Source organism: Pieris napi, chromosome 17 (genome assembly GCF_905475465.1).
Source record: "Pieris napi chromosome 17, ilPieNapi1.2, whole genome shotgun sequence".
Classification (NCBI taxonomy): domain Eukaryota; kingdom Metazoa; phylum Arthropoda; class Insecta; order Lepidoptera; family Pieridae; genus Pieris; species Pieris napi.
The window spans coordinates 7,697,728-7,709,705 of NC_062250.1; the positions used below are offsets into that span (position 1 = coordinate 7,697,728).

At 31.8% G+C, this 11,978-nt stretch overlaps 1 long non-coding RNA gene across 1 annotated transcript; it reads left to right on the plus strand.

The window, feature by feature from the left end:
- Positions 1 to 2,420: 2,420 nt before the first annotated feature.
- LOC125058006 lies at positions 2,421 to 4,920 on the plus strand. The gene is made up of 5 exons (XR_007118302.1): positions 2,421 to 3,112; positions 3,188 to 3,262; positions 3,979 to 4,072; positions 4,433 to 4,531; positions 4,615 to 4,920. It is a non-coding gene; the product is annotated as an uncharacterized LOC125058006 (long non-coding RNA).
- The last annotated feature ends 7,058 nt before the right edge of the window (positions 4,921 to 11,978 follow it).

Consider the following 11,978-nt stretch of genomic DNA (forward strand, 5'->3'; position numbering starts at 1 on the left):
TATAAATGTCACTTGCCTATGTCCTAAGTTTAAGTTTTTGTGAGAAAATAAATAAATAAATAAAAAATAAATAAAATTTCTCTCCAATAGCAGGTACGGTGCAAGGTATCATTAGTTAAAAAATGTATGTCGGAGCTTTAGCGATTGCTTAGGCTTTAGAATGACCCCTGTTTGCCTTTTTGAAAGGCTTCAGAGGGCCTAAACAATTAACGGGTCTCAAGTAACTCGAGTGATTTACAAAAGTATTCATGACTCTTCCCTAAGCTAATTGGTTTGAAGCTCGTAGTGTGAAGTAACGCTAACTTTGTATGAACAAAAATTGCCTTGAAGTTAAAATGTGAACTTCACACCACAAAGCTTTAAAAAGTGTATTTCCATTGGTCGTTATCTGTTTAACGGTTTCCTATATTAAACGTTTAGTTACGTCTTAACTATAATACTACATTGTCCCGGATAGCCATAAAGGCTGTGTAAATCTGCAGTAAGAGTGTGACCACAGCGCGTAAACTGTTTCATTACTAAGCGAGACGTAAATCCTATCAATAGTGTAATAATCTCTCGAGACGTAAATCCTATCAATAGTGTAATAATCTCTGTAGTAATTCTGCTATAAGGACAGTATTATATTTTTAGTCTCATTTTTCAAGACCGTGCGGTGTTGGCCTAGTGGCTTCAACGTACGACTATCATTCCTGTGGTCGTAGGTTCGATCCCCGGTTGTGCCAGTCGACTTTCTGTCTATATGAGTATTTAATACTCGCTGCTACGATTAAGAAAAACATCGTGTGGAAACTGGCATGCCTTAGACTCACAAAAGTTGACGGCGTATGTCAGGCTAAGAAGGCTGATCATCTTTTCGCCTATTAGAAAAAACAAAAGTTCACGAAATAGTTACAGAAAGTTAGGAAAGGTGCGATTTTTTTGACGCCGAGTGTATGTAAAAAAAACATTTTTTTTGCATAATTTTAGAGCTTACAATTAAAATTAAATGAAAAATATTACATTATTATATCTTATTTTTGTATTTCATATTGCATTTATTTTCGATATATTATAGAATTTTCTCCTATTACTTTGTTCAATATATCATTTTTTTCTTAACTGAAATGTTATATAGACTGTATTCCGTACAGCTTGTATTTCACGCGATGCATAAAAATTTACAACTTCCTTCCACACGTCAGGAAACATGTTTCATTTTACGATATTGCAAATGTGCGCACTTAAAGCTGCGCAAGAGTGTTACTAAGTAATAGATTTCTCAAGTAGGTGTTAAACATAGATACCCTGGAATTAGTATAATGTTGTGGAACATAAAATGCTTAAAATAATCAATTTATCAAAATTGTAAATCTATTGTAATAATAATATAATAATAATATTTGTCTTTATCAAAAAATATATTAAACTTTAATCACTTACTCAAACTCACGACCTGAAGGTTGAGTGTCACTCATCTAGCCACGAGTCTTGCACAACTCTTAGAGTTATATTACTAATCCATAATTGAGAGAAAACTTAAATTCTATATCTCTTCTATATTCTTAGTTTACTCTTTTATAGAAAACTAGCTGTTCCACCCGCATCAATTCGGTCTTAGCACGACTATTGCCTAAAGCTTTACTCGGCAAATAGAGTTTTAAATGCAAAAAGAATTTTGTTTTGTTAGACATTGATGCCTTCTGTAGTACATCACTTTGCTCTGTTGTCGATGCTACCGTAATTTCGTACAGAACCTAACTTTTTTTAAATATTCTATAGCTCATGTTTATTTTTATTTTATTTATTAACACTTTGTTCCATACAGATAATATAATACAGTTGAATGTTAAATGAAAAGGAGATAAGGCAAGCGCAAGAAGCACAAAAATACATAAGATTTATAAGTTATTTAGAAAGAACTAATGAATCAAAACAAAGCAATTTAAACATATGTAAACAGTGAGCAGTGACAATATTGAAAAATATATTAAATCTAAGAATACATCAGTTCAGTCCTGTATTTTTGGAGCCTATTCAATGCAAACAAACAATTAAATCTTTCCTCTATAATAATAGTGTAGATTAATTATTGTCTATTTAATATTCTTATATCATCACAAAAAGAAAAAAAATACAGCTTTATTAAAATTATTCGTTATTCCAAATAAGTTATTAACCCTTTGCTTAGATCCGTAATCTACAACCTAACTCAAATTTAACTTTAGTTTCAAGAACTGTCATACATTTTACTATATACAGTTACACATATTTCATAATGTTTCTGACAAGATAGAAACTGGAGATGTGAATTATTATATCGGCTGAAAACAAATTAGCAAAATAAGATGAATGTGAGGCAAATTAATTTATGGAAATGGTAGAATAAATCCATTAAAAGCACTTAACTTGTCGTATTTACATAAGACCTAAGAAAACACTTAAGAGGGTGCAGCCGTGAGAAGGCGAGATTTCGATATTTTAGTGACTTTTGACATGCTACTTTTCACATAATCGAAGCTTATTAAATAAAGAAATGTACAATTATGTAAACATAAAGTCTTATAGAAGTGTACTGCAAAGGAAAATTTTGGTATTTAATAGTACATCTTTGTTTAATTTGTCATTTCTTAAAAGCAAAATTTCAAAAGCGCTCGTCAGAGCTCACTTTGAGATATGAAATTACCATTAAGCTATGTAAATACATTTTTTTAAATATTTTCGTAGGACAGAATATATAGTCTATTGGTGAACCACAGCGGAAAATATTAAAAATTATATATTTTAATAATTACGCACCCATTTTTATAAATGACTTATTATACGATTTTGGAAACAGCTTTTTATGAGAAAAGCCCGATTTTATTCGTTAAAACTATTTTGTATCGATTAACTGAGGATGAATAAATAATAAAAGTAAATTTACATAATTATTATACGACGATAGTTATTACAAACTATTATTGAAAATGGCCTATATAATTACGCGCACGGGCGAATGTGATTTAGTACGCGCCGGGTCATCCCAGAGGGTGGACGTATCGCTCATTTCCCGCGCGTCTAAAAGTTGATTGACCTTACGTACGACCGAGGTTCAAAAGGAGTATAGTGCGTCATTGGATTTGATACTTTAGTAAGTAAAATTTCTAGTTAATGTTTCTTTCGAGTTGTCATATCGCAATTTTGCTAAAAAATAATATTATTACAGGCATGGGTAACAAACGCAAAAATATAGTTGCAGTAGAAATGCGAAGTCTGCAGCGAACGCCAGGCAATCAAAAAGGTAAATTAATTTCGCGATATTTTTCTGTCATTTACAGGTAATTTGGTATGTAAGTAAAATCTGTTCATCGTTACTGTTTAGTAAACAATTACGGCGTACTGACAACCAAAGACAATATAATATATTAATATCTTGGTTGATGAATAAGAATAATTTATTAGTTTTAAACATAGTATAAAATTGGTGTTACAATATCAACAGAGTTCGCATGTTTAGCTAAAATAATAGCATGTAAATCACAGATATAGATGTACATAGATAACGCAAGTATCACGATTTGTATTGAAACCAAGCGTGCCGACTTTTTAATACCTATTGTGACGTCACAGCCGAAATTTAGTGACGGGAAATCCAAACCGATTCAAAGACACCGATGCCGCCGATGCCACTAGTTACTAGCTTTGCTACCAGCTTACATTATACCGTTAGTCTTTTCTTATGACGCGCGTGGACTGAAGTTAGCGGCGATCGACCTTGACGCTTGGTCGGGGTTCGGACACGCGAAGTACATGCATTTGCGTATTCTATGTAAATCTATATCTGTGATGTAAATATTCATTACATATACAATAGTATTACATTTAAAAATAAAATAAAAATATGTCAATTAATTTCCAATATTTATAAAAGTAACGTCAAAAAATAAGTATTTAAACAAACAAATGTTTGTTTAAATACTTATTTTAATAATGTTATAATAATAAAACGTTTTCCAGGAGAAAGATTAACGAGGAAAAAAACCAACGTACTCATGAATCTCCTGACAATAACGACTCCTGTGTTGATTCAAAAAATAATAATCGTGACAATGTAAGTATTTACTATCAGCTAGTATAATTAGCTATTCATACTTAAATTTAAATCAGTATATATTTAGCAGTCATCTGGGTAAATTAATCAGTAAATTAGAGGCTTTTACTAAACCCCGGTTTCCAATTAAATCATTGTCTAATAACCAGCCAAGTAATTGAGCGCAATATTAAACCAGATGGCTGAATGTCGTGTAGTCATTTATATTAAATCAGATACCTATTTATGGATTTGTGATGTTTGGGTAAGGTGACCAAGTAAGTTGTACGCAATGTAACTTGGAGGTATCTCCAAGTTTTCCTACTATTTTATTATTATTTAAAATTAAATGTTAATCCAGTTCTTTATTTTTTTTAATAGGAATTATTTGATGCACTCATATCGGATCTGGAAAAAATAGATGAGAAAAAACAAAATATACATTTAGAAGAAACGGCAAATATTGAAGAGTTTGAATTGGTATATAACGTTGGTCACTATATCACGTAGTCACGCTGTCTGCCATGCGTAATTCAATTATTAATCTTGATTACTGATTTCAGGAAGTGGAGCCACAAAAACATATCATTCCTCCATATCAAATTATAGGAAGAAGGATTGTTGATTTCATGTATTTCTTTGATCAAATCAAAATCGTAGCTAACCATAATCCTGGACTCGGTTGTTCAATAAGTAATGTTGAAATTGTCAAAGAAATACTTAATGGCTTAGAATCGACAATCCACTTCAAATGTACAATGTGTAACAAGAAATTTAATGTCACACTATGCAATAATAATTTTCCAAAAGAGATGACCACAAACCATGCTGCAGTGACTGTTTGTAAATAATAAAATCTAAAAATGTAATTTATGATGTATCATTTACCCAATACTAGTTTGATAAAAATTAAAAAGTTTCATGGGGGCACACACACGTGACCGTGTATATCAAAGTATCAATATTATTTTATCCTACTATTCCACGTTCGAGATAGCGCTTACGCACACAGACGCATTTTGTTGTTGTGTAGCTCGTCTCGCGTCGATTTTGACTTGGCTGAATTGGGATAAGCGCTCTTAATATATAAATTAAACTCGCCGATAAACAAATTAAATTAACCTTTAAAGTAACTTTATTTGAATTTTATGATTCTCTCCGCCACTCTTTTTAATCGCCATTTTTTTGTTTTACAAAATGTTTGTAAGGAGCTGCAACCATTACACCATGTCCCTTGTGACATTTTAAGTAATTAATAATTATAACATAAATTAAAAACAAAGATTTGTCCTCTATCAGCAGAAGGCATGGTGAAATAGGAGCACGCACTTACATTCTCGTGGGAACAACACGCAAACACATAGTCGAAATAACCAACATCACCGCATACACGAATTCAAGTACGACCACCAGTAAGTATAAGACGTATTTAGCTTCAGAGACATCCATTAAATCATTACTAATGGTTGATTACACATCTAAATATGAGAGCAACTCTGGTACAGTATTTAATATCTCTTTTAGCTTCCGATTGGATTGAATTGTTACGGGTAAGGAACACTAGCAGTCTTACTGGCAGGCTTGTTGTTTTGAGATTTTACTTATAGAATGTTCAGAAATTCAGAGGACGTCTGAATTAAATGCTTTACTTTAAAATTCGCATAGCCGTTGATAAATATCTACAATAATATTAATTATTATTTTTGTAAAATACATAATTGAAATAAAAAAAAATATATATTTATATTATGACTAGCTGATCCGGCAAACGTCATTTTGCCATGTATATAATTTATAATAAAAAAATAGGGGTTGATCGTAGAGGGGTGAATATTAGGGGTTGTATGTATTTTTTAATGTTGTATCATAAAAAAATAAAAAATAAGTAATTTATCTAAAAATTAAAAAAAATAATTTAGGGGACTACCCTTAACATTTAGGGGGATGAAAAATAGATGTTGTCCGATTCTCAGACATACCCAATAAGCACACAAAATTTTATGAGAATCGGTCAAGCCGTTTCGGAGGAGTTTAACTACAAACACCGCGACACGAGAATTGTATATATTAGATTAAGTAGGTACGTATTTATACTAAGAATCAATATTTGTCATTATAAACTGTAACAAAGTTATAAAATAGTACCAGCATGTTTATTTGAAAACTTAATAATTAATAGACCATGCAGATTAAAGTTGGCAGTTGTTTGGAATATAAATTAGTTTAGCGTTTTCGAAACATGTTAATTTTACAATTGTTTATTAAATTTAAAATTGTTTGACACGATTTATGTTTTCGTACTACTTGTAGTTTACGCTAGCTATCTTGGATTGAATTAAGGTGGGTTTTAACTCTAGGGAAATCGGGTTTTTCCGAGTTCACTATGCAACTCGCTTGTTTACTAACATAAATTAGGAATTTAATATAATTATTTTGTCCCATTTGGTGTCGAGACCCTTGGTCCGTTGGGTCCTAGCGCTTTAAGGCTTTTTAAAGAAATTTCAAAAAGGTTAGTCGACATCACTGGAGACCGAAGAGCTGGCAGCTACCTCGGACAAAGAATTAGTCTAGCGATTCAAAGGGGGAACGCTGCCAGTATCTTCGGAACCTTGCCTTAAGGGGGAGTCCATTTAATAATATATTTCCTTTATAGAGACTCCTTTTAATAATATATTTTAGTTATTATATTTTAAGGTTAGTTTTTGTTTTAATTGTTCTTCTGTTTTGTGCATTTGTATGTTGGAAATAAAGCATTAACATAAATTTATTATTTCATCACTTCTATTTTATAATAAGTATGTAATTTGTTTAAGACTTATTTATACCATGAACATTAATAAAGCCCCTTCTATAGATCGTATATATGAAAACCCCCAATAAACCTGGCTAAACTGTAAATCTTTTTCCTTACTCATAAAGGAAGGTTTACGACGAACTCAACCCCAATATACGCAGAACCTTTAACATTGGTAATTAAGAAAACTCTTAGTTTTTATATAGCTCCAGATTTATCGTATTAAGTAAAATCAGATACAAAACTGCCTAAAAAGGCATTTCGTCTATAATGATATTATAAAGAGTTTTACAGGTTGTAGAATCTCTGGTTTTACTGAAATGATTTTGAAAATTCTTTTACCAATAGAGAGCCACGTTATTTGTTAATGTCAAAGTTATAGTGGTAGTTGCATTTGCAAAGTAGGGGAATAAACAGTGTCACGAAAACATTTCTTACGAAAGCTGCCTTAACGATGTGAGATATATGATGGAGTTCAAGACAAATGTAAAGCCTTGATAATGCCTATAAAAATGCTGTCTATTAAAAACTACTGCACGGAATTTATTTCGTAATTTTTTATATCTCTAATGATTTATTAGGAAGATTTAGGTAGATATTTTTTCAAGGTTTACGGGTGACGGTTGCGCATGCAAGTTTTTAATTTTCCTTATTTCCTAATTTTACAGTAACTTAATACTAATACAATAGAAAACTAAACTAAAAACAAAACAAGTAAAAACTTTCAACCTAAACCTCTAACTAATTATAAATAATGCAAATCTAGTGAATTCAGCCAATGTGCAACGATATATATCCGTCTCACAAGCATTAATATGTAGGGTGCGCAAGACACGCGTAAATGGTTCTTCTCCGAGTAAATTTGTACGCGCCCGAGGCACTGCCAGCAATTGCGACCGTTTACCACGCCGAGTGTGGTTACTTGGCACATCCATATTTATACAGCTCTATGATTCGGTGCTTTTTAGCAACCAGTCAGACTGTTACATCAATTTAACTATTGATACATCATATGATAGAGGTTATGATTAGAGACTTTTGAAATGTGTACGCCATATTCGCAGAGTTAGAATTTGCAATACGCCGATAGATTTTTTTCAGTGAATGTATTCTTTTGGAAAATTATTTTAGTCATATACTGACTTCTGAATATAAGAAATGTGTAATATTACATTAATCCTATTTTCATAGTTTAAAAAAATTACATTCAACCAGATTCATTTATTAAGGCAAATTTTGACACTGATGCTTAGTGTTTTTTTATGGGACAAAATAAATAATTGTAAAAGTAATGCAATGCAGTTGGATGACAAGTTTTCTATTTCACACCGTACCAATAGTCAAAACGTAATTTTTAAAACGTACTCGCAAGTCCCTTGACATTAAGATTGTCTATGGGCAATCACTGAACATCAGATGAGCCTCCTGCCCGTTCTATAAAATAATTATATGAAAAATATCTCCGACTTTTTTTTTATAGAACAGGGGGCAAACGGGCAGGAGGCTCACCTGATGTTAAGTGATACCGCCGCCCATGGACACTCTCAATGCCAGAGGGCTCGCGAGTACGTTGCCGGCGTATAAGAATTGGTACGCTCTTTTCTTGAAGGACCCTAAGTCGAATTGGTTCGGAAATACCCCAGTGGGCAGCTGGTTCCACAAAGTGGTGGTGCGCGGCAAAAACTGCCATGAAAAACGCAAAATTTAGATGAAAAAATCCTGTGTTAACAAAAGGAAGTCAAACTTGCCACCTGATGAAGAAGAGGGTTTTTGTACAGAATCGACAATCCTAAACTAACACACTGACAATCCGAAACCACTCTACCGTCATTTTACAGAATTTTGAGCGAGGCTTGAGTCCGGCCCTCGCAACCACCGGTCTTCTCAGTAGCAACGGACTCCCCGATACTACAACATTAGAATCGCTATATATGTTATCAATTGGAAAAACATCGTTAGCGCGATCTAGACCTAGGATTCCTATTGGTTCAATACACGCGTCACTGTTACGCTTTGTGAGCAAGAACTCGCATTACAATTAACATCGGCTCACACGCAAGTCATTGGGTATGAGGCGTTAGAAGTTACTTCACATTCATCATATTTGTATAAAAGAAAATTGATGTCATTATATGGCTTGCTTTGATTTAAAATCCTGTATCAGAGTGGTCAGTTATAAACATTGTTTTAATCTTAATATATATAAATTACGTGTCACGTTGTTTGTCCGCTATGGACTCCTAAACTACCGAACCGATATCAATCAAATTTGCACACCGTGTGTAGTTTGATCCAACTTAAAAGATAGGATAGCTTACATCTCAATTTATACCCGCAATATTATTTTATTGCAAATATTTGTTTATTATTTGATACAATTCTAACAGATGGCGCTGTGTTAAAAGTACCAACATTTCACATAAGCTATCTAACTTTCACATAAGTTATCCTATCGTTTCCCTTGAATAGTTTACTACTATGTAATATAACAAAAACCTTAGCCACAGCAACGCTTGGCGGGTCTGCTAGTATGTTTATATATTTACTAGCAGTCTATCCTGACGTACGGCACATTTATGTTTTTATTTTGTAATTATAATAAATATAGCCTATGCTAGTCAGAGATGAGGAAAAAATTGGAAAGAGTTTTTAATGGTTTCAGAAGTTTTTGAGTTTATTAGTTATAAAAATACGAATATTTCATTTTTAATATAGATGCTACGGCTTTGTCAGGCTCACTACTAATACATAATATAATATTTTTTTTATCGCCATTAAATAATAACTTTACATTAATGGCATAATTTTCTGTTTTTTTCAAGTGTATGTGACCTGAAAATTGTATGTTTATGTGTATTGTATAATACAAAAATATATAACAATAGCAGCAACCCCAGGAACTTCGTTACGCCTTAATATATTATTTTTAATTAGCCTACCCTTTTAGTAGCTACATACCAACACATGCAACATTTTGCTTTATTACCCCATTACTATTTACCTAAGTACAAAATAATATTAAATATTTCAATGTTTTTTTTTCATTTCTGTCCATAAAAACTAGATTCCTCAGAGTTCCTTTGAGTTTTGTGCTTAGAAACATATTTTGCGATTAATTTTTATTACTATAGATTTAAAGAATATTCGAAATCAAAAGCTTAAATTCTGGCCGGCAATTTGAATACGTTTGCCAGCATTTTGTCAACGCATTGGCCTGTTTGTATGCAATTTACCGTTTGACAATGATATATGGAGGCAGTCGACGATGAATTTCAATTATGTGTGAACTAGTCAATATTGCGTTATGAGTGTTGTTATTTGATTTTCATATTATGTGGTGAGTTGAATTGAATTAGTTTCTAATATAATTTGTTTATATATAAAACCTGTCCTGACTGATGCATTAACTTAGAATTTAAATTAATTAATTAATTAATTAGGGATATAACTTTTAAAATTCGGTTTAAATTTTATGTAAATGTAATTAGTTTAAACTATCTTTAAATACCACCAAGTATATATAAGGGAATAGGAATTAATATCAAAGGAGATTATTTATTTATTTACAAAAGCTTGGCTGACTGATAAATTGGTACATAAACAAAAGAAAAATACAAGATTGAACAATCACTTTTAAACAAAAAACAAACACGGAAAGAAAAAAAACTTAATTATAGGAAAATTTATTTGAGCAACTATTAATATTCAAAGTACTTGAAGTAGCAAGCATTAAACATGTATTAAATAAGTAGCAACAAGTAAGTTTTTTACAATTGAGTTAGTTACTCGACGAGAGTACTCGGTCGAACTGAAACATCATGAGAAAACCGGCACAATATGCTGACCATCTTGCCCAAAGAAATATATTTATACCATATGATTACTTCACAGAATGGTGACAGTCAGGTTGGCTGACCAAATTTGTTATCGCAATCAAACTATGCGCCATATTTCCTATTTGATACTATTTACTACCTTCAAAGACGCATTTGGTACCTCTGCATTAAATAACATAATAAAGAAATAAAGTGGCCAGGTTGGCTGACCACTATCATTTAATTGGGTCACCACAGAATGCTCCACTATTATTTATATCTTAGATGATAGTCGAAGTCAATACACATTTATATAGGTAATTTAATAATACTCATAAAATAATTAATTAATTAAATAATTCTAAGTTTACATTTCGTCACAGTCCCATGATTTGGCATGAAACTGCCCGTCTCTCTTTTGATCCGCCAACTATTTTACAAGCTCTAATTATAAGATGTTACTCCAAATGACTCTAATTAATAATTAGTGTGTAGTTGCTATCACCGTAGCATGGCGAAATGGAAGCACGCACTTACATAATACATAGAGAAAAAGGCGAACACATTTAGTGACAAAGAAATTACTTTTAAGTTACTGATAACCAATTAAGTGATACGTTGTAAGTGTAGTAGTAGTAGTGTCCTAACAAAAAAATTATTTCGACCATATCATGATGTTATAGCCTTCGTGGGTATGTGTACTTAAAACCCAATTTTTTGTTAGAAGATTAATATCGCGTACGTTTTTGTAGATATTGATGTCTTCTATTAAACACACACATCACTTTGCTCTATTGTCAATAGTTTTCGCAGCGATTGCGATATAGGAATTTAATGGTATTTTTTTCATATTATCGAAGTTTTCATACGGATACCCAACTATTTTGAAAATATTTTATAGCCTTTATACGAATTTTTCTAAATCGGTCCAGTAGTTTAGGAGCCTATTCAATGCAAGTAAACAAAGAAAGGAACAAATACTCTAAATTATATTAATACAGATACTTACTAAGTTAGGCGAGAAAATAACTTTCATCGCCTTTTAATTCCTCGTTAGTAACAATACGGATAAACTCTTGTTTCCAATTAACATCTATTTGTAAAGATAGCACCATAATTCTACTTTAATTAAAAATCTAAAGCGAAGTAATAAAGATTGGAATACCTGTTCTTTTTACATTCTTTGTAACCATAGATTTATGCCTGAATTACTTGTAATGCAATATTACGAAAACGAAATTAATTAAATTATAAAATATACCCTAATATATTTCATAGCTAAATGTTTGTTGTTTGGAATAGGTAAATAAGTATGGAT